This window comes from Pinus tabuliformis, chromosome 2_2 (genome assembly GCF_031772625.1).
Source record: "Pinus tabuliformis cultivar Carrire ecotype Pingquan chromosome 2_2, CPIR1, whole genome shotgun sequence".
Classification (NCBI taxonomy): Eukaryota; Viridiplantae; Streptophyta; class Pinopsida; order Pinales; family Pinaceae; genus Pinus; species Pinus tabuliformis.
Window position 1 is genome coordinate 102,638,221 of NC_142300.1, and position 24,804 is coordinate 102,663,024.

Consider the following 24,804-nt stretch of genomic DNA (forward strand, 5'->3'; position numbering starts at 1 on the left):
TCAAAAGTCCTATACGCAGGCACGCAGGCCCTAATCTACGTGTTAGTAGATCCACGCAGGCAATGAGGATGATCCACATAGATACGCAGGCACGCAGGCCCTAATCTATGCTGTTAGTAGAGACTCCTTCAACGCAGTCATGGTTATAGCCGCAGTGATGTAAACGCAGTCATGGTTGTAAACGCTGGTTTGTACGCTAGTTTGTAAACGCTGGACAGTCACTAGATGGTAAACGATGGACAGTCATTGTAAATGCTGGACAGTCACTAGATTGTAAATGTTGGACAGTTATTGGATTGTAAACGCTGGACAGTCAACACAGTTAGGGTTGTAAACACTGGACAGACACTGGTTTGTAATCGCTGGACAAACACTGGTTTGTAAACGATGGACAATCAACGCAGTCACTTTGGAATATATGTCACAAATATATATGCAGGTATTATGTGAACGCACTCACTCAAGCACATATGTATACGCAGTCACTCTGGAATATATATATACATGAATATATATGCAGGTATTATGTGAACGCACTCACTCAAGCACATATGTATACGCAGTCACTCTGGAATATATATATACATGAATATATATGCAGGTATTATGTGAACACACTCACTCAAGCACATATGTATACGCAGTCACTCTGGAATATATATATATATATATATATATACATAATATATATGCAGGTATTATGTGAACGCACTCACTCAAGCACATATGTATACGCAGTCACTCTGGAATATATATATATACATGAATATATATGCAGGTATTCGTGGGCAGTAGGGAACCAGAACCGCAGGCATGTTACCTTGATAGAAAACTCTTATAAAGGGGTCAGAAAAGAAAATGGACTACTGTAGATGACAACATGTTTGTGTAAGATTTCGGAACTATAGCCTAGTTGCTTTGCTAGGCTGCAAGCCATAGCAAGTAGCTAAGGCTGATGACAGTGTTATAGTGTTGCAACATGATGATGCAAAGGCAGCATGATGATGATGATTCATACTAGCAGGGGCAACATAATGACGATAATGCAAAGGCAGCATGATGATGATGATGCATAAGCAGCATGATGGTGCTACACGGTCAGGTACAACAATTAGACAAGATGCAACATGATAATAGGTGAAGGAGTCACCTTGAGAATCAGTTGAAGCAGAATGTCTTCAACTGATCTCATCGTTATACGAAATGATCTATGATAGATCTAGATAAGTCAAAGTGTTGACTTTTGTTGTAAATGTACTCTCTCTCTCTTTCTCTGTTGAACTTTGAAGATAAAAGAAGATTTGATCAAAGGGTTTCCTCACACATTGTGGGGTTTGTCCCTGGCTCGCGCCATATCTTGTGTCCTCTTGTCTTGGCTTGTCTGCTGCGTTTTATATTTATGTTCTATCTGCAGTTTATCGTAGTGCTGATGTGATTGCTCACTGTGAAAATTTAAAATAAATTGCTCTAGCATAGAACATACCTAAACTTAACACTTTTGCTTCTTGCTAATCCATGATATCGAAGCAGAATCCAAAGAAAACCAGCACTCAGAAGTGCTTTTGCGATCCTCCACACTGCTTGCCCAGTCAACATTCGAATAATCATGCAACTTCACATTTCCGACATTGTTTCTTAATTCATGAGAGATTGTGCCCCGAAGATATCTCTGAAGATTCTTGGAACCAATCCAGTGAGGCTCAACCATATATGAGCTCATCATGCTAACTCCAAAACATATGTTGGGATGGACGTTCACCAGGAACATCAACACGAATGAGTTTGTGAAACTCAGAGGCATTTCCCAAATCTGGTCCGGCATCACTACCATATAACTTCTGAAAATTAAGATCCTTGAGGTAGTCATGGGCTTGCAGTTTACCATTCCACATCTGGAATCCAACTCCCTCTTACTTCTACAAATGAGATGGTCTGCACCTGTCAGAAATAGGTCGTCCTCAGAAGCTGCCGGTATGAGAGGTCTATCATCCACAACCTTCGAGCAGTGGTTTGGATCGGTTTCACTCTAGTGAATCTCAGCTTCATCAGACAACTATCAATCCTCTCATACTATGCCCATGGTGTTTTGCTTCAAGCCATGGAGGGCTTTCTTCCACCTGTATACATGAGATTCCCGATCATGAGTCTCAAACTCCTCAGTTTGTTCCAAACCTATGGACCTGCTACATGAGGGGAATGGTCCCCTTGTAGGATTTTCCTTCGGTACATCTCAGACATGTACCTTCATGCTCTTCTTGAATTCAGGCATCCCTCACCATTTGACTCACATCGGGTAGGGCTCCATAAGTAGACCTCCAGTGTTATAGATTAGATATGTCAATTGACATGATCCCCAATGGACCATCCTGCAACTTGATACAAATTGCCAACCCTGAACTGAAAAGCATCTTTGAAAATTCTATTTTCAAATACGTACCTTTTCATCGATGAATGCCATCCTGTAACCTTTGAGTTCCATTGCAGAAATGGACACCAGGTTCTTCTTGTGATCAGGTACATAAAAGAGATCCTGTAAATGAATCGAGTTACCCTCATTCAATTGAGGGGTAACATTTCCTACACCCTTTCTGGGATAGGTGGCATCAACTCCAAGTATTAGCCCACGATTGTTTCCAACTCTACTAAATTAGAGAGAGCACCCTTCTATCCAATGAAGTGCCTTGAAGAACTACAATCAATAAACTAGATTCCCAAAGAATCTGAAGGAGAGGGCCAATACAAGATAACACTTCTTTATCTTATCATAAACAACATTTGATTATTCATACCTGGGTTTCCTTGCTTTCTTGAAGAGTTGGTCGTTTCCTTGATGACATGCATTACCTGTCATTCCCTCGATCGTTGAAGATGTCTCTGGAATGATTGTTATCTTCATCAAGAGATGTGTCCCTGCCATTCAGACACTCCTTTGCATAATGGCCGAACTTATTACAAACAGGGAATTTGTCTTTCTTTCCACCCTTAGATCCAGACTTCCCAATGAAGTGGTCTTTAGGTAGGCCATCAGAAGCTTCCGCTGCACCATTTTGTTAATATTCTCTGCTTTGACTTCACCCTTGGTGAATTTGAAGAGGGATGAGGAATCCATTGATCCTTTTTTCCTTTCCCAACTGTCTTCGGTGATTGCTCTTTCAATCTTTCTTGGGCTTTGTCTTCGCCTCGCTCTGATACCATGTTAATTTTAGGTATGTTCTATGCTTAGAGCAATTTATTTCAATTTTCACAATTAGCTCAATATCTTTTCCAGATTGGCAATCACATCAACATTAAAGTAAACTGCAGATAGAACATAAACATAAATCGCAGAAGACAAGCCAAGACAAGAGGACACAAGATGTGGCGCTAGCCAGGGACAAACCCCAATGTGGGGAACCCTTGATCAATTATTCTTATATGTTCTTCAATAGTTCAGCAGAGAGAGAGAGAGAGAGAGAGTACATTTACAACAGAAGTCAACACTTTGACTTATCTAGATAAGAGCATAGATCATATCTAAGAAGATGATACATGAGATCAATTGAAGACAAGCTGCTTCAACTAATTCTCCAAGGTGACTCCTTCACCTATCATTGTGCTGCATCTCGTCATCATGTTGCACCTCACCGTGTTGCACCATGCTGCACCTATCATCATAATGCTAGACCTCGACCATGCTGTACACATCATACTGTTGCAACTTATGCTACACTGTTGTCCCATGTGCCATTGTTGCACCATGCTACCTCAGTTGTCCTATGTGCCATAGCTGCATCATGTTCCCACACTACTGTCCCATGTTGTATGTTGAACCGTGTTGTCATACAACATGTCTCATGTGCTTCCAGCGCTGTGCTTTCCATGTTGTCCATGCTTGCCATGCTGTCCATGCTGTCCATGCTTGCTATGCTGTCCATGTTGTTGGTGACATAGACATTCTTGCTTTCCCATCACAGCTTGCTATACCTTGCTGCTGTCCCCAAGTGTCTTACCATACCTTTCTGCTGTCCTATGTAGGAGTATAGGGCTAACACCATCACCTATACTCACCCAACAACCCATAGATTAGGGCTCTGACTCCTTGTGCAATCCACTGTCCCAAATAGCCTTGATAAAACTCGCTGTCACCTAAATCAGCATATATCCTTCACGCTGTAATACTAGGTTCAACCTTTTGATTAGGGCCTCACAAATTGCGGTTAGGAGGGCTGTGTATTAGGGCCTTTTGTGACATCAATAAGGACCCTTTCTGATCTGCGTATGTATCTTCTTGACAGTAGTTTAGGGCACAAAGGGACTGCGTATAAGGGCAGTTGATTAGGCCTTTATTAAGGCCTGTGTTTAAGGCATAATGGCACTTCAAAGACAGCGGATGTGTCTCCTCCTTTAGGACAGCGTTTGGGTCATCATTAGGGCTTCCTGAAACAATGATCTTGGACAGCATTAAAGCCTCTCCTTGCTGCACTATAGAAGCCTCCTTTAGGACAACATAGGAGCCTCTCTTTGCTGTGATAAGACTCCTCCAAGACTGTGGCTAGGGCATGCTTTCTTGACAGTGTTTTAGACTTCTCTTTGACAGCATCTAGGGCTTCCATTGACAGCTATAGAAACCCTCTCCTTGCTGCTAGAAGAGCCTCCTCTTGACTGCATATAAACCTGCGTAGAGCCTTCTCCTTTTGACTGCGTCTAGGGCTAGGGCATCTCCTCTAGGGCAGCTCCCTTAGTCTTCTTTCCTCCAACGTCTAGGGCTTCCACTCCTAGATTTCTCTTCCACTAAAACCCAGGACAAGTGGAGAAAAATCAAGATTGAAGTCTGTGTGAAATGACTCTCAAGTCATCTCCTTTTATATTAAAATGTTGAGCACATGTGTGGGTTAGTTGGTCACTGGCTGACTTCGACAAATTGTCTTATAACACATAAATTCATAACTCCATGAATACTTATCGAAATCGTATGATCTTTAGATCAATCCTACACCTCTCTATGAGAGGGATCCAAGAAAAATATTGACTGCCATAAATAAGATGACCCACATGGAGTTTGGCCCTAGTTGCCAATTTTAACACAACTGCACCACTGATCTAGATTTCTTGGCTAGAAATCCTTGGCAACAACTCCCTCCTCCATGGTCTTGCCCTATTAGGTAGTGTTCTGACCATAGTACCCTGCCAGCTTTGCTCCGCAACTCACCCACAGTGTCCTATGCCTCAGCAATCTGAAGGTCTAAGCCTCTAGGCTCTGTGCAATCCCGGCACTGGCAAAATATGCATCTTCTGGCCATAATGTTGATCCTTCCTGACTGAGAAAGATGACTGGAGTACTGCGTAGGTCAGGTTTGCTCCTCTTTGCCTCAGCGTTGATCCTCCTCCTGGCTCGAACTGATGACACAAGCTCTCTGTGTCACCCCTTCCTTGTTGCTTTATGCTAGGAACAACTTCTGTCACTCGGGACAACTATTTTTGCTGCTTCTACTCTACTCGGTTGATGCCTTAAGTTATCTTGTGATCTGCAACCAAGCTCTGATAGCATGTTGAAATTTCTAAGTTTAACCAGTTAGAAATTCTTCCAGTGCTATCTGATTTATTTCTTCCTACTTGTTCAATTACTTATCAAGTTATTTACCATGTAAATACTGAAAATAAATACAAGCACAGTATCAACACATACAGATCATCAACTGAAAGAAAAAGAAGCACAAGTGACATCGTTAATTTTGGACTAATGTCCCCAGGAAAACCCAATGTAGGAATACCGGTGCAACTATTAGAGGGTTTTATTATTAAGTAGTTTTAGAATACAATCTGGGTGCCAGAAATGGCTCACCCAACAAAGAATGCCCTCGACAGTAGTACCTCTCAGTCAGAGACAAATATTCCGGCTAAATCACCGGAGGAACGATACCACAGCAACATTGCAGCACTTTTGCTGCTCTCTGTCACCCTGATAGGGATTGTGTCACCCTATCCAGCTCTCCAGCTCCAATCTGTCCCACGAAATCTCCCAGTGTCAACCTCTAGGGTCTGCGTTAGCTTCTCTGGCCCAGTGTCAGCCTATTTGGCCCAGTGTCAGCCCCTCCAGGCTTTGCGTCAGCGTCTGGAGCCTCTATGTCTCCCAAGCTGGCCCTCCTTAGGCTCTGCGCAACACTTGGCTGCCTCTGCGTGCCCTCTGACTGCGTCTGTGTACCCTCTGACTGCGTCTGTGTGCCCTCTATCTATCTCTGCGTTAACCCTCTCCCAGCTTTTGCCTGATGCTCCCGATACTATCTTTGCCTCTCTGCTACTGTATTCATTGCCCCTCAGCTGCAACTCTGATCACTCCTTCGATTTCCTCAACAAGCCCTGCCCCAGAAAATCAAATTCTTGATCAACTCAGTGTGTTCTCGAACTGACCCTCAAGCCTCCTCTTATACTTTTCTCGTTGGCTGATCAACGACTGAGATTAAATCTCTAATCAACGACTAAGATTAGATTTGGCTTGATTCATGACTTTTGGACCATACTAACTGAGTTTTATATTAATTCACATTAATATTTATTTTTCCTAAGTTTAGAATTAGGAACTCCATTAAAATTATTAATTATTTTAATATCTCCCAAACTGGTTAGGTTTTGCCCAAACCATTTCTGGGTCTTGGAGATCCTTTCCTACTTCACATACAATAGCCAAATCTAGCTTTCCTTCTTTCAACAACACCTTAATATGAATTCTTCAATTTCTTCAAGGTACCATCATGGCTATAGTATACCGTTCGTCTTAACTCCGGAGATATACTTCTTTCTTTATCCAAGCTCTCTCTTAATTTAGAGAGATCAAGTTCTTATCTACAACATCATAGAATCTTTCATGGATTCCATCCTTCTTGATCATCATCATTCATATAAATTCCTTCATCATGCTTTATCAAATCAACTTTTCTTACGAACATCTTCATCATCTTGAGGATTATGTACCTGCACAACTTAGATATAAAGTACAACCAAATACATACATATAGAAGCATGAAGTTAACTATATCATAATCATATGATAAAGGAAGCATTAGACATTAGCCATCAAATACCTAAACTTAGTTAGGTTCACACATAACAAGAAACACATACATTTATGCTTCAACTACATGCTAGGTTTTGTCATAAACACTAGATTTCATAATCAAGACTTCGAGCACCTCAATCAAGATAACAACCTTCATTATATCTAGGGCTTCAATATCTTTTCCAGAGATATGTCATATCTTACTACAAAATATTGCAAACCCTAGAAGCATTTCAAAAAAATATTGTTCTATAATGCATCTAACAACTTTAGAACTCATGTTAGACTTCTACTAGGATTTAGTACAAGATCCTAGATTTCATATATGAACCATTAAGCTTCAACAATCAAAACCAATCACATCTCAAATTCAGATTTCATAAAACTCAGATTATCATACTATCATCATATATTAGAGAATCAAACTTCGACTAGGGCTTAGTTCCAAACCCTAGGACTTGTGACCATCAACAATTAGGTCAATACATATATCTAGGATTCCATCATCATGCACAAGCATATCATAACATGTGTTAGTCAAACCCAATGACACAAATATATTCAGACATCTAACGTATTTGATTAGACTAGGGTTTCAATTGGACAAACATACATATACCTAGGATTTCATTCCTATTATCTAAAATAAGGGTCTTGCTTATACACCCTACCAAACCCATACAATCTAGGGTTTCAATACATAACACAACAAACCCTAATTTATTAATACTTCAAAGGTTTGGGATTTCACACATCACCATTCAATCCTAACAAGTTAGGGTTTTCATAACCATACCAAAACCCCAAACATGACATTATCAAAGCATCAAACATTTTGTTTAGACTTCAACAATAACCCTAAGTAGTTCAGGGTTTCACACATTATCATCGACATACCCTTAAGTTAGGGTTTTTACAAAGAACCTTTTTAGGATTCAACAAGAATAATCAAAGGTATGAGGGTAGATTTATCTAATGATGAACCACCCAATCAAGAATCTTTATGATTCAAGAGACCTAGACACAATAATGTTAGTAATGTAGAATAGTTTATCAAAAATGAATATGAAGAGAGCAAAACCTATAGTCTAAGGCATACCTTTTGTTTAACAAACCTTGTAATTCCAATGCTTTGTCTTATGAGGCCTTCTTCCATAATCCTCGAGTATTCAACAAGCCTTTCCTAAACAAGGAAAATAGGAATAGAAATGTGATTAGTATTTAATACAAACAAACTTAGATAAGTAAAGGAAACCAAAAATGAAAAGACAATACGAGTAAGATAGTTTTATTTGGAAGTTGGCGAGGGCTCTTTCCAAACTCAAGGGATACCTATAAGCTTATAAAAACACTTCAAAAGTATTTTTCCAAAATATGTTCAACCTACAAATACTAGAAATAAAAAATGAAGCAACTAAATCTTAGAGTAAAGGACTTAGTAGTGTAGGTCCCTTATATCTGATTCTTCAACTTTATTCTTCTTTGGAGATCCTTTTTCAACAACATTAGCTTGGTCCCTATTCCTTTTTTTATTCTTCAGATTGTCTCACTTTTATAGTGACCCATTTTATAACATTGGTAGCATTCTATTTTGGACATGTCTACCTTACTTCTTGGCCCTTTCTTGAATTTTACTTTCTTGTGATAAGGGGCATATGCATTTGAAACTTTCTTTTCTTCATTGTTGGTTACTAATGAGATTCTCATCTCTTCTTGGCTGCAAACATTCCATAATTGTTTGAATGAAGGAGTTTCTTTCCCGCTGTTGAGACTTGAAGCAAAAGCACTCCAAATAGGTGGCAATCCCAATAATGTAGTAATCACTAGCTCATTTTCCAGTACAATCTCATCTATGGCTTGAAGGTCATCTCTAATTCTAGCTATCCTTGCAAAGAAGGAAGCCACAATGTCATCCTTTGTCATTTTTGTATTCCATAGTTCATTCTTAAGACTTGCTACTTGACTGATGTTCTTGATATTGAACAATTTTGATAAGGCTTCATACATTTCTTGAGCATGGTCTATGCTAGAAATGTATGGGACAAGATTGTCCTTTATACCTTCTACCATAAATGTCATAGCCAATATTTCTGACTTTCTAAACTTCACTTTATCTATATCACTAGATCCTTCGGTAGGTTTCTTCACTTTTCCTCTAACCAAATCCAAGACTTTGTTCTTTTCAAGAATGAGATCAATTCTCTTCTTCCATGACCTGTAATTTGATGCTCCTCCAAATTTGTTCTCTCCCTTTATTGTGCTAGACATTATTGTTGAAGGTAGTAAGCTTCTTTCCTTATATCATCCCTTGCTCAACTTTTTGAGGTTTCTTAGACTCCTTTTAGTAGATCCTCAAACTGCCTTTTTCCTTCTTCACCTTAGTTCTGATACCATGTCAGAAAATCAGAAAGGCAGAAAGATTTTCTTTATATAGATAATTACTTGTGACTTTCTTATCTTTATGTTCTTTTATCTTTTAGTTCATCAAGCAATTACCAAAACAATAGCACAAAGTTCACAGACACCAGATATAAGCGGATAACCAAGGAAAAACCCCTATCTAGGGGAAAATCCAGTCAACAACTCTTCCAAGGATAATTTTAGGGGCGAATGTTCGCCCTTTGGCGAAATTAAGGGGTTTTAAATTTTTCGTGGGCGAATATTTTGTATCATAGTACATTTTTACAAATCACCTCAAATAGCCCACCTTATTTTAAGGGAGAGGGTAAAAAAGGTAAATTTAGCCCTTGAAATTAGGACTTACAACCTTCCATTCGCCCATTTTCAAGAATAGGTTTTATTTAAGTGAATCCATTCGCGCGTTTTCAAGAATAGGTTTTATTTAAGTGAATCCTATGGGCCAAATAACATATTTATAAAAGAGGTATGGTAAATTAATAAAAATATTAATAAATGAGAGGTATGGTAAATAAATAAAACATTTTTTTATATTTACTCCATAAGTCACCTTATATACATGTAAGGGTGTAAACAAATAAAAATATAAGTAAAGTTGAGGTATGGTAAATAAATATAAATATAAATAAACTAGACGTATCGTAAATAAATAAAACCTCTTTTTATATTTAGTCCATAACCTCGTTCTATTTATGAAGTCTCAAGAAAGAGGTTTTATTTAAGTGAATCCTATGGGCCAAATACCATATTTGTAAAAGAGGTATGGTAAATTAATAAAAATATAAATAAACGAGAGGTATGGTAAACAAATAAAACATTTTTTTATATTTACTCCATAAGTCACTTTATATTTACGAACACTCAAAAAATGGGTTATATTTAGGTGAAACCTATGACCAAAATACTATGGGACAAATACCATGGACTAGATTGTTATTAATACCATGCAAAAAACCATTATTAACCCTAATATTAGAATTAATAAAAATAAAAATGGCACATGGTATTGACCCATGGTATTCACCAAAATGGCACATGGTATTGACCCGTGGTATTCACCTGGAATGTAGCCTATTTAAATGGGGGAATTAAACCAGCATGTAGCCTATGCTAAGATTCACTAGGACTTTACAAAGTTTTATTATTTAGTGAAGGACTCACCAAGATCTTACAAGATTTTATAATTGAGTAAAATATTCGCCATGCCTCGTGAGAGATTCGCCAAAAAATTATATATACATATTATATTATTGATAGAATCGCCTTCCATTTTTCCTATATACCTTGGAGATTCGCCCATTTATTATATTTATAAATCTAGGGGGGGTTCTTAAAATTTTCCCTGAACTCTTCCTTAATAACTTCCTGAGATAATGCAAGACTCTTGACGTAGACATAGACTTCCTCCACACCAACTCAACCTTTTCTTCCTTCTTGCAGATGGTAACCCTTTACCAACAATTCGATCTTGCAGCAACAACTTGCAGCAGTGACTTCGACCCAGCGACTGATAGTAACAGGGACTTCGACTTGACAAGAGAGACTTTGATCTCCTAGAGGAATCCACACGAGAGAGAGATAGATAGCCAAAAAGTTCGATTTTCTCTTTTTCTTCCTCTTTCTCCAACTTCGCACTCCTTTTGCCTTAGAAATCTTACTTCACACTTTTCCAACGCTTCCCTCTGGATATCGAACTCGTGTGAGTGAATGAATGGTCCAAATGAATTCAAACTGCTCCAATATATAGGCTTCTGGTGAGGTCGAATTACCCAGTTTGAGGTGGACTTGATCTCCTTGAGGCCGACTTGGTGTGGAGGTGACAAATAGCTTATTTGACTTAATATTAATTCTTTTTACATGATTCAAAAGGCCAAGAAGGGTCTCATTAAATGTATAATGACTAATGATTCAGAATAAATCCTAGAAGCCCTCAATGGGGACTTTGACCTAAAACATGATGACCCAAGCATGAAACCCATGCTTTAATAAGTCATAATAATAATAATAAAATTCTTTTTCATAAGCACATTTTGTTTTGACTCAAATACAATTACGAATACCAAACCTAGTTACATTTTTCAACACTCCCTCTTAACTAGGGAGGTATTCATGCTTACATATACAAGTACATGGAAGATCTCAAAACTTATGAACTATGAAGAGTTTAGGCACCTTAATGCCATGGACTAGATTCTTGCCCAGGGCAAACTATCCAAGGTCCTTCAACAATTTAGGCACTCACAGTGTCACAGACTAGATTCCTGACCAGGGCAATCTATCTGGGTGGACTAAGATGGACTAAAGCTTTCAGCCTCTCTAGGTACCATCAGGCTTACTTGCTAACCATCAACTTAGGGATCTAGGTGCGTATTTGAGGCTAGAGCTCTATGACCAATGCCACCCTCCCTTCTTCGGGATCTAGACATCAACGCATAGTGCCGACTAAATGTCCTCCCAGGCATTACTCTTAAATTTGGAAACTAGGGCCAAACTCCACCTTGGACAACTCATATGATCCAGCGAATATTTTTATTGGATTTCTCTTTCCGAGAGGTGTAGGATTGATTTAAAGATTATCTCATTCTGACATGTACAAATGGAATTATGAATTTATTTCTTCTATGGACAAATTGTCAAGTTCGGCCAACAAACTAATGTAGGCTCAGAAGCGCAAAAGACATGTCTCTTCACCCTCAATGTTGCATATAAATAGAAGGAGCATCTACCTCATTTGGACATCATTCATCACTCACATATCTCTCTCTCTCCTCATCTGATTGGGTGTACAGATTTATGGGCAGCTTCTCTCCTCCACACGTGTGAAGGACAATCTGTGATTCTTTGTTTCATGCATTCACCAAATTGCAGAAGGTTTGACCAGTGTTGACCGGGCAACAGTTGACCTTATTTGACTGCGATTTTTTTGGAGAAAACTCTGTGCATTTTTGGGCATAGATTTTGAGGCATTTTGAACTGTTTGACCAGCATTGACCGCAGGTTTGACTTTTGTGTTGACAGAGTTTGATTGATATTTTCGGAACGGTTTTGAAATTTGGCCTGATTCGGACTGTCCTTAGAGGCTGAATTGACTAGGTTTGACCGAGCTGATTTGGAGGTGTAATTCTTCTAAGTTGACCAACGTTGACTTTCTGGTTAGGGCATTCTGTTGACTGCAGTTTGACTGGACATATTTGACTGTGATTGGGCAAGTGAATTTTGTATATTGTACTCTCTCTCTCTCTCTCTACTGAACTTTTGAAGAATAATAAGAAGAATTGATCAAAGGGTTTCCCCACATTGGGGTTTTTCTCTGGCATCCACCAAATATGGTGTCCTCTTCTCTTGGCTTCTCTTCTGTTTATTATTTATGTTCTATTTGCATTTACTATCATATTTATGTGATTGCTAATTTGGAAATTGATATTAGGCTAATATGAAAACTTGAAGTAAATTGCTCTTAAGCATAGAACATACCATTGTTATCTAAAATTAATGTGGTATCAAAGCAGAGGTGAAGACAAAGCCCAAGCAAGAGTGAAAAGAGAAATCATTGAGATTTGTTGGACAAGGACAAGATTCAATGGCCTCCGCATCTTACTTCAAACGTGATGACAAACTCAATGATAAGTTTGATTATCTTGCATGGAAGATGTCTCTTGATTTGACTTTTGAAAAGCAGGATGTTATGGACTATGTGCAGGGAAAGATCACTGAACCTCCTTCAAATGCATCGGCTGCCGCTAAGACAAAGTACAAGAAAGGTGAAGTCAAAGCTAAGAAGATCATCAAAGATTTTATGAACAAGCATTTGGTTGCATACATCTCCGATTTGAACACATCTAAGGAAATGTATGACAGGTTGGTTGGCATGTTCAAGGTTAACAATGCAAACCAAGTCCTCTTTCTCAAAAACAAGTTGAAGGACATAAAGAAGGGAAGAGGTGAAGATATCCAATCCTATTTCATGAGGATTACTGAGATAAAAAATGATCTTCTTTCAATTGGAGAAGTTATTACTGTTAGGGAACTCACTCTCATACCCTTGGAGGTCTCCCTCGTGTTGATTTGGGGTAGCATTGGATGTGCTCTAGCCACGAAAATTGGTGGAAATGCTAAAGCACATGAGATCTTCAATAGCCAGAAATGGTTTGGGCAGATTCTAAACAATTTTAGAGATATTAAAATAATTAATATTTTTAATGGAGTCCCTAAGTCTAAACTTAGGGAAAATGAAATGTTAATGTGAATTAATATAAAACTATGTTAGAAGGGTCCAAAAGTCATGGATCAAGCCAGAGTTAATCCTAGCCATTGATTAGGGACTTAATCTCGGCCGTTGAATTGTCAACAAGAAAAGTATAAGAGGAGGCTTGAGGGTCACTTGGAGAACACACCGAGTTGATCAAGAATTCGATTTTTCGGGGCAGCGCTTGCTGAGGAAATCGAAGGAGTGATCAGAGTTGCAGCTGAGGGGAGGTGAATACAGAAGCAGAGAGGCAGAGAGGGTACTAGAAGCATCAACGCAGAAGCCGGGAGAGAGGGACTCAAAGGCAGCTAGAGGCCACACAGAGCTAGTTAGGGCCCATGCAGAGGCAGCCAGGAGCTGCGCAGTGTCAGAGAGAGCTAGCGTGGGTGACGCAGAGGCTCTAGAGACTAACGCAGTGCCTCTAGAGGCTGATGCAGTGCGAGTTGGGGTGACGTTGGGCTGACACTGGGCCAAAGAGGCTGACGCAGCCCCTAGGGGCAAACGCTGGAGAATTCGTGGGGTAGATTGGAGCTGAGAGCTATGGGATTGTTCATTTGGGGTTTTAACCGGAATATATGTCTCCCACTGAGAGGTACTACTGACGAGATCATTCTCTGTTGGGTGAGCTGGTTTGGCACCTAGATTGTATTCTGAAACTGCTTAACAATAAAACCCTCAGATAGCTGCACCGGTTTTTCCGCATTTGGGTTTTTCCGGGTACATTGGTCCAAGAAACAACGGTGTCACTTGTGTGCTTGTTTTTCCTTCAGTTGATGATCTGTAATGCGTTGAGCATGTACTTGTATTTATTTTCAGTATTTACATGGTAAATAACTTGTTAATTAAACAAACCAAGTAGGCATAAATAAATCAGAAAGTACATGAAGGACCTCTAACAATTTGACTTAGAAATTCCAACATGGTATTAGAGCGTGGTTGCAGATCACAGGGGAACTGAGGGCATCAGCCGAGCAGAGCAGCAACAGCAGAAACAACTGTCCCGATTGACAAAAGTTGTTCCTAGCGGAGAAGCAGCAAGGGGGGGGGGGTGACGCAGTGCCTGCATCATCAAGTTTGAGCCGGGTAGGAGGATCAACGCAGTGGTAGAAGGGAGCATACCTGACCTACGCAATGGCCGATCATCTTTCCCAGTCAGGAAGGATTGATGCTTGTGGCCAGCAGGTGCAGATTTCGTTGGTGCTGGGATTGCGCGAGCCTAGAAGCTTTAACCTTCATTTTGCTGAGGCATAAGAGGTTGTGGGTAAGTTGCGGAGTGAAGCTGGTGGGGTACTATGGTCAGAACAGTACCTAACAGTGCAAGACCAAGAAGGAGGGAGTTCCTGTCGAGGATTTCTAGCCAAGAAATCCGGATCAGTGGTGCAGCTGCACTAACAATCAGAGTGAGGGCATCCCGACATTGGCAGAGGGGTTTCCAGGAGGGAAATCGAGGCTCAAAGGGAGTCACACCGAGAAATTCCAGAAGGGAAGTAGAGGAGCAACAAAATGGCAGTGAACAGCGTAAGAGACCAGGGCAGACTGGGCGGAGCCTCAAACTTCGTAGTCTGGAAGGCCAGAATTTTGTCCGTTTTAGAGAGGAATCATCTCAAGCACTTCGCCTTAAAGACGATAGCAATCCCAGTTGACCCGGTTGAGAACGACAAGTACGAGGAGGCAATGGCGAGGGCCAAGAACATCATCCTTGAAGGAGTCAAGGACCATGTAGTACCACATATTGCCGAAAAGGAAATGGCAAATGCGATGTGGGAGGCCCTGATGAAATTATATCAGCATACTTTCGTGTAGAGGAAGATACTAGTATAAAATCAGTTGTGGTCATACTAGATGCAGAAGGGAGAACAAATCGACACCTTCCTTGGCCGATTGAAGGAGATCCGGATTCAACTGACTTGCATAGGGGCCACGCCGGATCAAGAATTAATGGTGAGGACAACCTTGAATGTAGTCTTAGAAGACTGAGAGGTGTTTGTCCAAAGCATACTGGGCAGGTTGACCCTTCCAGATTGGGAAGAACTGTGGGCGGCTCTTCGCCAAGAAGAGATTAGAAGGCTAACCAAGGCAGGAAGCAACGGCAAGGGGGTCAGAATCAAGGAGGAAGAGGAGGATGCTGTGCTGGCATTTGAGGGAAAGCAGGAGAAACGGAAGAGTAAGGACCTCTCCAAGGTCAAATGCTTCCATTGTGGGGAACAGGGTCACTATGCAAGCTAGTGTCAGAGGAAGAAGAGTAAGGGAGAGGCTTTCAAGACCAAGGCTGCGCTAGCAAGGGGGGAGAAGGAAGTGGAGAGAGATGATGACTATGCTATGAGTGTTCACACGCCACTCGAGAAGAAGTGGGGAGACATCTAGTTGTAGTCAAATGGACTACAGGCAATGAGGGGCAGGATCCTCGAGGTACCCAGCCTCTTGGATTATACCTTGCTACAGGAGCCCCAAAGAGGAGTAGCAGTATTGGCAGATGTCAATAGAGACGGATGCGATGGAGCGATAGAGGGAGCTATAGTGCAGGAGTCCCAGGTCAATGTGAAGCAGAAGAGGTTAGAGAGGGAACACTTGTCAACGACCGAAGGAGTTTCAGCATCATGGGTGTCTCTAACTTGACAGAGATGTAAGAGTTGGGAGATCAGTTACTTACTTCTGAGTAACTGAGTTGAAGTGCGACAGTTAGCAATGGCAGTGCTATGGGTAGCAAGATGCAACATGATGAGAGGGGTTGTCGTACAGATGCAACAGTGGCAATGGCAGGGCCATGGGTAGCAATACCTGATGCAACATTACAGAGGATGTTGGGCAACAGGCCTAGCATCAGCACCAGGACTGATGCCGGATGATCAGGGTGATGCTCAGTGAAGAGTATTACTAGAGCACAGTCCTTGCTAAGAGGGGGTGTTGATTTGGTGTAGAATCAGATGTGCTCTAGCCACGAAAATTGGTGGAAAGGCTAAAGCACATGAGATATCCAATACCCAGAAATGGTTTGGGTAGATTCTAAATAGTTTGGGAGATATTAAAATAATTAATATTTTTAATGGAGTCCCTAAATCTAAACTTTGGGAAAATAAAATATTAATGTGAATTAATATAAAACTGTGTTAGAAGAATCCAAAAGTCATGGATCAAGCCAGAGTTAAGCTTAGTCATTGATTAGGGACTTAATCTCGGCCGTTGAATTGTCAACGAGAAAAGTATAAGAGGAGGCTTGAGGGTCACTTGGAGAACACACCGAGTTGATCAAGAATTCAATTTTCTGGGGCAGGGCTTGCTGAGGAAATCGAAGGAGTGATCAGAGTTGTAGCTGAGGGGAGGTGAATACAGAAGCGGAGAGGCAGAGAGGGTACCAGGAGCATCAGCGCAAAAGCCGGGAGAGAGGGACGCAGAGGCAGCTAGAGGCCACACAGAGCCAGTCAAGTCTCACGTAGAGGCAGCCAGGAGCTGCACAGTGTCAGAGAGAGCCAACGTGGGTGACGCAGAGGCTCTAGAGATTGACACAGTGCCTCCGAGGCTAACACAGCACAAGTTGGGGTGACGCTAGGATGACACTAGGCCAAAGAGGCTGATGTAGTCCCTAGAGGCAGACGCTGGAGAATTCGTGGGGAAGATTGGAGCTGAGAGCAATGGGATCTGTCTCTAACTAAGAGGCACTACTGCTGAGATCATTCTCTGTTGGGTGAGCTAGTTTGGCACCTAGATTGTATTCTTAAATTGCTTAATAATAAAACCCTTAGATAGTTGCACCGGTTTTTCCACATTGGGTTTCTTCGGGGACATTGGTCCACAAAACAACGGTGTCACTTGCGTGCTTGTTTTTCCTTCAGTTGATGATCTATAATGTGTTGAGCATGTACTTCTATTTATTTTTAGTATTTACATGGTAAATAACTTGTTAATTAAACAAAACAAGTAGGCAGAAATAAATCAGAAAGTACATGAAGGATTTCTAACAGTTAGACTTGGAAATTCCAACACCTCATAAATGGCATGTGTTCAACACTACTATCCTCAACGATGACATGATTCCAGGTTTTGATGAATTGTTGACTAGATGTACTCAAGGAGAGACAAGTATGGTGGAGAGAGACATGCCTTGAAATAGGAATGAACCTATTGCATTCTCCGCTTATGCTAAAAAGAAATAACAATGTTGGTTCAAAGAAGTAATGTCAAGGAAGACCGAGATTCAAAGATGGAAGAAAGGGAAGATGCTTCATTTGTAACAGGTTTGGCCACTATGCTAGGGAGTGTCCTAATAGAAGGGATACACCTCGAGATGATGACAACAACTACCACAACAATTTTTGAGGCAACAACAATCAAAGGAATGACAGACTCAACAACAAAGGAGAAAAGAATGCTCCCGCTACTCAACATGGAAATGGTCAACCTCTCGAAAGATCAAGAAACTTCAAGTATGATGAATCTAATGTTGTAGATAACAAGAAAAAATAATTTTATCTTATATCTGCACTCTCTACTACCTCTCCACCGCATACCTTGGGAAATTGGTTGATTGATAGTGGTGCCTCAAGGCACTTCACTGGGTATAAGGAAGCTCTTTCAAATCTAATAGAAAATGACACAAATTTGGAAATCATTCTTGGAGAAAATGCCACCTATCTTGTGAAAGGAGTTGGAAATGTTACTCTTCAATTAAATCAAGGTAGCACCATTCATTTACAAGTACTCTATGTACCCGATCTAAAAAAGAACCTGGTATCTATCTCGACGATGGAAAACAAAGGATACAAGGTGGAATTCATCGATGGAAAGGTACGTGTTTGGAAAAGGAATTTCAATGAAGCATTTACTCTTGGATTCAGGGTTGATAACCTATATCAAGTTGGAGGAAGTCCATTAGGAGCTATGTCTTGTGACACATCTCTTTGATTCGAATTATGGCGTGAAGCCTTGCTCATCTACATTATAAGGCTCTACCCGATGCAAGGAAGATGGTGACAGGTATTCCCGAATTTAAAGTAGAACATGAAGGTGTTTGTCAGGGATGTGCCAAAGGAAAACATACAAGGGGATCATTCCCCTGAAGTGATAGCAAGACTACCGACATTTTGCATTGGTTCATTCTGATCTATCTGGTATGTTGCCTGTGATATCTTTGGGTGGATATTTGTATTATGCTATCTTTGTGGATGATTTTTCTCTCAAAACTTAGATATATTTATTGAAGAAGAGGGACAGAGTATTTTCATGGTTCTATTCTTTCAAAGCCTTGGTCGAAAATCGAATCGAGAAGAAGATCAAAATATTGAGGACCGATAATGGAACCAGATATGAATCAAATGAGTTCAATGACTATTGTAGAGAAGCTGGCATTAAGAGGGAGGCTACTACTGCATATACTCCTGAGCAAAATGGTGTTGCTGAAAGGAAGAACCGTTCTATTATAGAAGCCACTTGTGCCATGCTTCATGATCAAAGCCTTCCAAAGTTCTTATGGGCGGAAGCTGCCAACACTGATGTGTATGTTCAAAATAGATGCCCTCATCAAGCTTTGGACTCCAAAACTCCCGAAGAAGTTTTTGTCGGTAAGAAACCTGATGTTCCTCACTTTAGAATTTTTGGTAGCCCCGTATATTTTCATGTGTTGAAAGAAAAGAGAAGCAAATTGGATGCATCTGGGAAGAAATGAACATTTGTGGGCTACAATGAAACTTCAAAGGCATATAGAATCTATGTGCCTGGTCAAAGAGAAGTGGTGATAAGTCATGATTTCACCTTCGATGAAGATGCTGCCCTTGGGAAGATTAGTAACCTTGCTATTCCAAGGAAGGACAAAGAAGCAGATTCAGGAAAGCAGGGATAACTGCAGGATGAGCCGATGATTGATGTTGAAGGACCAATGGATCCCATTGATCCACCTCCTCATGAGCCCTCCCCCTAAAAAAGGAGACCCTAATGGCTTAGGGAAACTCTCGAAGATGCCGAGAATCATATTGCTCCCAAGGGAACTTTTCGCGAAAGTAAGAAGCAGAATAGGTACCAAGGGTACTTAGCTGCAATGAGCACCATTGTTCAAACTGAACCTTGCACATTCGAAGAAGTTGTGAAGCACCAAGTTTGGAAGGATGCTATGAACGAAGAGTACGAGTCGATTATGAAGAATGATGTTTGGGATGTGGTCCCTAGAGTCTAGACCCAAGGACAAATCAGTTGTCACCTCAAAATGGCTCTACAAGATCAAGCATAGAGCTGATGGAAGTGTTGAAAAGTTCAAGGCCAGGTTTGTTGCTCGAGGCTTCTCTCAAAAGGAAGGTGTGGACTATGATGAGATATTTGCACCAGTTGCCCGATATACCACCATCCGTTCGATTATAGCCCTTATTGCCTCGCAAGGATGGAACCTACACCAGATGGATGTCAAAACCACCTTCTTGCACGGTTCAACTAAAGAGGATGTCTATGTAGAACAACCTGAGGGGTTGAAAGTTCAAGATCGTCAGACACATGTATGCAGGTTGAAGAAAGCCTTCTATTGGATAAAGCAAGCTCCCCGAGCTTGGTATGAGAGGATAGACAACTATCTGATGAGGCTGGGATTTACAAAAAATGAAGCTGATCCAAACCCTGACTTTAAGGTTGAGAATGACATACCTCTCATCTTGGTACTTTATGTGGACGATCTCTTTCTGACAGGTGCAGACCGTCTTATTCATCAATGCAATAGGGAGTTGGTTTCCGAGTTCGAGATGAAGGACCTAGGATTGATGCATTATTTCCTAGGCTTGGAGGTCTGAAAAAATCCAGGTGAAATTTTCCTTTCTAAAGGAAAATACATTGTGAAGCTACTTGAAAGATTTGGGATGGTGGATTGTAAGTTCGTGACTACTCCGATGGAACTTAACTTCAAGAAGTTATGCGGAAGTGCTGCTGGGCCCGATTTGGGAAATCCTTCTGAGTATCATCAACTCATGGGGGCCTTGATGTTCTTGGTGAACTCCTGTTCGGACATGTGTTTTGCAGTGAATACATTGAGTCATTTTATGGTCGAGCCTCATCACATACATTGGATTGCTGCCAAGAATCTTTTCAGATATCTTCGACGCGCAATCACCTATGGACTAAGATACACTGTCGGGAATGTGAGACTCCATGGTTATTCAGATGTTGACTGGGCTGGCAGTGTGGTGGATCGTAAGAGCACATCTAGATGTTGCTTCTCACTAGGTTCTGCTTCGATATCTTGGATGAGCAGGAAGCAAAAATCGGTTGCTTTGAGCATCGCTAAGGCTGAATATATTGCTGCTAGTATGGCCTCCTGTGTAGCTGTTTGGTTAAGGAAGCTCTTTAGTGCGCTGTTTGGACATGTGTTGGATACCACTGTGACCAAAGTGGCATTCTTCTTTATGAGAATCCCGTGTTTCATGACTCCTCCAAGCATATTGATATCAGGTACCACTTTATTCGGGATGTGGTACAATGGGGAGCAATAAGGCTCCAACACATTGGGACTGATGAACAGGTCGCTATTATTCTTACAAAGCCCCTAGGGAAGGTCAAATTCTTAACCTTCCGTGAACGACTTGGGGTCATGGAGAGATCCTCTTATGAGGTTCCTGTTTGATTTGGATATTGATCTTTGGGAGTTCGGGGGGCTTGGGGGTACTTCTTGGAGCGATGAGTGACCATAGGGTGAGTGGTTCACCTTCCCCTAGTGGTGCACGATGTATAGAGTGAATGGTTCAGCACCACCTGTGATTCCCCATGAGGGTTGAGATATGCATCGGATGAGTGGTTCACCTTCTCCTATGGCATATGAGCAGTATGAGTGGTTCATCTTCTCCTGTCGATACATCCTACCCATGCAATCCCAGACTCATGGGAAGTACCTCTATTTTGGCTAATGAGTAGGGAAATGAGGATAGGGACCATAGTATTATCGATGGACACATTGTGTACTACCGTACTCCCTATGCTAGGATGTTTGATAGTGATTTGGGACCAATGGAGACTGACTTCGGGTCAATGGAGAGTGGTATGATACACTCTCGATTATTGGAGACTGACTTTGGGTCAGTGGAAAATGGTATGACACATTCTCGATCATTTCTTCTTTATTATTTCTTCATGGTTCAACATAGCAAAACAGAGTATAACAGGGATGTCAGAGATGGTACAGATTGACAGATGGTTTGTGGAGTTCTCCCTAGTTGAGAGGGAGTGTTAAATTTGGCAACTAGGGCCAAACTCCACCTTTGATGCCACTGATATTTTTATTGGATTCCTCTTTCTGAGAGGTGTAGGATTGATCTAAAGATCATCTCATTCTGACATGTACAAATGGAATTATGAATTTATTTCTTCTATGGACAAATTGTCAAGGTCGGCCAACAAACTAGTGTAGGCTCAGAAGCCCAAAAGACATGTCTGTTCACCCTCAACGTTGCATGTACATTGTGATTAGGTATATCACAACCCGAACTAGTAACGACCTTTCGAATACTCATGAGTAAACACAAACCTTCGGGGTTTTTTGACATCTTGATGCTGCCTCACAATTCATCACAATAGGACTTCAGGGCTTCCCAAACAAATCTTTGACAACGTCCTCAATCATTCAACTTCCTTTCCTACTTCACATATAGCAGCCAAATCCAACTTTCCTTCTTTCAGCAGCACCTTAATATGCATTCCCCAATTTCTTCAAGGTATCCATCATGACTATAGTATACCCTCCCTCTTACTTCTTTCTTTATCCAGGCTCCCTCTTAATTTAGGGAGATCAACTTCTTTTCTTCAACATCATAGAATCTTTCATGGCTTCCATTCTTCTTGATCATCATCATTAATATAAATTCCTTCATCATGCTTTATCAAATCAACTTTACTTACGAACATCATCATATTGAATATAATGTACCTGCACAACTTAGATAACAAGTACAACCAAATACATACATATAGAAGCATGAAGTTAACTATATTAGAATTATATGATAAAGAAATCAAATACCCAAACTTAGTTAGGTTCACAAACAACAAGAAACACATACATTTATAGTTCAACTACATGCCAGGGTTTTGTCAAAAACCCTAGATTTTATCATCAAGCACCTCAATCAAGATAACAATTTTCATTATATCTAGGGCTTCAATTGTTCTTCCAGAGATATGGCATATCCTACTACAAAATATTGCAAAACCTAGAAGCATTTCAAACAAATATTGTTCTACAATGCATCTTTTAGAACTCATATGTTAGACTTCTACTAGGATTTAGTACAAGATCCTAGATTTTATACATGAGCCATTAAGTTTCAATAATCAAAACCAATCACAGCTCAAATTCAGATTTCATAAAACTCAGATTATCACACTATCATCATATATTAGAGAATCAAACTTCAACTAGGGCTTAGTTCCAAACCCTAGGACTTGTGACCATCAACAATTAGGTCAATACATATATCTAGGATTCCATCATCATGCACAAGCATATCATAACATGTGTTAGTCAAACCCAATGACACAAATATATTCAGACATCTAACGTATTTGATTAGACTAGGGTTTCAATCAGACAGACATACATATACCTAGGATTTCATTCCTATTATCTAAAATAAGGGTCTTGCTTATACACCCTACCAAACCCTAACAATCTAGGGTTTCAATACATAACACAACAAACCCTAATTTATTAATACTTCAAAGGTTTGGAATTTCAGACATCACCATTCAATCCTAACAAGTTAGGGTTTTCATAACCATACCAAAACCCCAAACATGACATTATCAAAGCATCAAACATTCTGTTTAGACTTCAACAATAACCCTAAGTAGTTTAGGGTTTCACACATTATCATTGACATACCCTTAAGTTAGGGTTTTTACAAAGAACCTTTTTAGGGTTCCACAAGAATAATCAAAGATATGAGGAGGGTAGATTTATCTAATGATGAACCACCCAATCAAGAATCTTTATGATTCAAGAGAGCTAGACACAATAATGTTAGTAATGTAGAATAGTTTATCAAGAATGAATATGAAGAGAGAAAAACTTATAGTCTAAGGCATACCTTTTGTTTAACAAACCTTGTAATTCCAATGCTTCGTCTTGTGAGGCTTTATTAAATAATCCTTGAGTATTCAACAAGCCTTTCCTAAACAAGGAAAATAGGAATAGAAATGTGATTAGTATTTAATACAAACAAACTTAGATAAGTAAAGGAAGCCAAAAATAAAAAGACAATACAAGGGGTAAGAATCTAAGATTCTTATCTTTAGAAGTTGGTGAGAGCTCCCTCCAAACTCGAGGGATACATATAACCTTATTAAAACAATTCAAAAGTGTTTTTATGTTAAACCTACAAATACTAGAAATAAAAAATGAAACAACTAAAGCTTAGAGTAAATGACTTACTACTATAGGTCCCTTATATCTGATTCTTCGGCTTTATTCTTCTTATGAGATCCTTCTTCAACAACATTAGCTTGGTCTCTGTTCCTTTTCTTATTCTTCGGATTGTCAGGACAGTCACTTTTATAGTGACAGTTTTTATGACATTGGTAGCATTAAATTTTGGACATGTCTACCTTCCTTCTTGGCCCGCCCTTGAAGTTTCCTTTCTTGTGATAAGTAGCGTATGCATTTGAAACCTTCTCTTCCTCATTGTTGGTTACTAATGAGATTCTCATCTCTTCTTGGCTGTAGGGATTCCATAATTGTTCGAATGAAGGAGTTTCTTTCCAGTTGTTCAGTGTTGAAGCAAAAGCACTCGAAGTAGGTGGCAATCCCAATAATGCAATAATCACTAGTTGTTTTTCTGATACAGTCTCATCTATGGCTTGAAGGTCATCTCTAATTCTAGCTATCCTTATAAAGAAGGAAGCCACAATGTCATCCTTTGTCATTTTTGTAGTCCTTAGTTCATTCTTAAGACTTTCTAGTTGACCAATGTTCTTGATAGTGAACAATTTTGATAAGGCTTCATACATTTCTTGAGCATGGTCTATGTTGGAAATGTATGGGACAAGATTGTCCTTTATACCTTCTACCATAAGTGTCATCGCCAATATTTCTGACTCTGCAAAACTTCACTTTATCTGCATCACTAGATCCTTTGGTAGGTTTCTTCAC

The 24,804-nt window shown here is 40.2% G+C and overlaps 1 protein-coding gene across 7 annotated transcripts in view; it reads left to right on the forward strand.

Moving 5' to 3' along the window:
• The window catches only part of LOC149191591 (aspartate--tRNA ligase, chloroplastic/mitochondrial-like), a 373,253-nt gene that overhangs the window by 346,553 nt on the left and 1,896 nt on the right, over positions 1-24,804 (forward strand). Inside the window, exon 16 of one of the 7 annotated variants that reach the window (XR_016254284.1) lies at positions 24,379-24,447. The exons of the other annotated variants lie outside the window; for them this stretch is intronic. The gene's annotated coding sequence lies outside the window, so the exon portion shown is untranslated. The remainder of the gene's footprint in view (positions 1-24,378; positions 24,448-24,804) is intronic. 7 annotated transcript variants of the gene reach the window in all.